The sequence below is a fragment of the Colobus angolensis genome, unplaced genomic scaffold, assembly GCF_000951035.1.
Source record: "Colobus angolensis palliatus isolate OR3802 unplaced genomic scaffold, Cang.pa_1.0 Scaffold464, whole genome shotgun sequence".
Taxonomy (NCBI): Eukaryota; Metazoa; Chordata; class Mammalia; order Primates; family Cercopithecidae; genus Colobus; species Colobus angolensis.
In genome coordinates, this window is record NW_012118088.1 from 838,117 (window position 1) to 840,222 (window position 2,106).

At 49.5% G+C, this 2,106-nt stretch overlaps 1 protein-coding gene across 1 annotated transcript in view; it reads left to right on the forward strand.

Moving 5' to 3' along the window:
• Positions 1–1,803: 1,803 nt before the first annotated feature.
• Positions 1,804–2,106, forward strand: part of RBBP6 (retinoblastoma binding protein 6) — a 33,416-nt gene continuing 33,113 nt past the window's right edge. The window contains exon 1 of the mRNA XM_011958263.1: positions 1,804–2,028. The gene's annotated coding sequence lies outside the window, so the exon portion shown is untranslated. The remainder of the gene's footprint in view (positions 2,029–2,106) is intronic.

The following is a 2,106-nucleotide window of genomic DNA, read 5'->3' on the forward strand; positions in this document are numbered from 1 at the left end:
GAGGCTGAGGCAGGAGAATGGCGTAAACCCGGGAGGCGGAGCTTGCAGTCAGTGAGCTGAGATCCGGCCACTGCACTGCACTCCAGCCCGGCGGGCGACAGAGCAAGACTCCGTCTCAAAAAAAAAAAAAAAAAGAAAAGAAAAAGCAACCAACCTAAAGAGGACATGACAGCAATAAATTTTTGGTGAATTAACAAAGAGGTAAAAGTGGAAGAAACGTGTTATATATGAAAAGTACTGATGCGTGTGGTTGAGTTAAATTGTATTGATGTCTCTAGAGCTGCCCTATGACTGTGGCCAAAATTTTATTGCCACGATATCTCTATGGATCACGTAAAAATGTATCCAGTAATTCAGCACGTATTTATTGAGCACCTACTATGTTCTAAGATCTGAGGATACAGCAAAAACAAAGATAAAGATAAGATCCCTATTGTCAGCTGAAGGTAGAGGTTGGGGGAGACAGATAATTAAAAAGTAAATATATAACTGTCAACTATCTGCAGGTGCTAGGAAGAAAAGACTAAAGGGATAGAGAAAGATCACCATCTTATTCAAAAAAGATGGCCTTAGGAAGGCTTTTCTGACAGGATGATGATTAATTTTAAATCAAGTTCAGTAAGAATTTGGAGTGTGCTTTCAGGAAGTCCCTGGGAAACTCTGCTACTTCTTGGCTATAGGATCTTATTCTCAGTTGCCTAAATTCATTGAGCCTCGCCTGTAAAATTCAGACTGGATGAGGAACATGGATTGTAAACGATAGTTATGATTGTTTATGAATGTAATTTTATTATATTATGATTTTTTCTGAATGTAATAACGTCCCCATGCCTGAAGGAAAAAAATTCCAATCTACTGAGGGAGGTTCTTGTCACTGTTCCTGGCATTTGCGCTTAGGAATGGAATTGGGACCCCGCCACTGAGTAGGCATCCCCTTCTGCAAATTCAGAAAGTACATGATTGCTAGCTTCAGTTCCATCATCTGTAAATCGGAAATAATGGTCATGTTGACCACGTAGGGTTTTTGTTGTTAAATTGACATTTATTGAGCCACAGCTATTAATATTTCGGTGCACTAAGCCATGTCAATGCACCGGCATGGTCTTAGACTATGGATTTATTTAATCCATAACAAACAAGTAAACAAAGTACTATTTTTAATGGCATTTTACAGCCAAGGAGACCCAGGCACAGAGGGGTTAAATCTAGAGCCCCACAGGTAGGGATCCAACCCAGACAACGTGGCTGCTGAGCCTGGCAATGTTGTTATGCGATCAGCCCTGTGCCTAGCACATAGTAAGAGCTCAATAAATCTGTATGGTGCTAGTGGCTGTTGTCAGTTCTTGGCAGCGGCTGCTCCACGATTTCCACTTGTGAAGAGTATAGGGTAGCCAGTTTATTAGGGAAGCAGCAGCTAGGGAGCGCTTGCATAGCAACCATAGTTTTCTGCTTGACAACCATAATGCTCACTTAAATTGGGAGGCTTAGGGGAGCTAACAGGACCTGTGGGGAAGGGGGAGTTAGCTGGCCACCCCTAGGCAAGCCACTTTGCAGTGGAAACTGCACGCAGCCCCGGCAAGGCGAGCTCTCCCCACCGAGCCTCCCTGTGAGCCGCTCCTCCCGATGCGACAACCCCCTTCCCTTTTGAAGCAGTTGGTTCCTCCCGTTGTCTCGGCTCGTTCAGTTTCCGCGCTCTGGAGTCACAAAGCGCGGGGTCACGTGGGCGGGCCGTGCGCTTTGTGGCGTCACAGCCCCGCCCCTTGGCCCGCCTATCGGCGCACGCCAGCCCCGCCTCGCGCGCGTCGCCCGTGCAATCCCTGCTTAAGAGACCCCGGAGTGGGGCGCTCGTCCGAAGCCAGGCCGCGTCCGCCATAGTGCCTGGCTTGGAAGTGTCGCCGCCGCTCGGTGAGGGCCCCCCGAGCGGCAGGGGGGCAACACAAAAAGGGAGCCGGAGAAGCCCTGGCCGCTGCCCGGCAGCTTGCGGGCGTGTTCTCCCGGTTCCAGGCCTCAAGGCGACGGAAACGAAAGGCGAGCGAAGCGCGGAGGATCCGGCGAGAGGAAGCGTCAGGGAGCCTCGGCGGTGTCCCCGGGGTCCGCCGAAGCCAC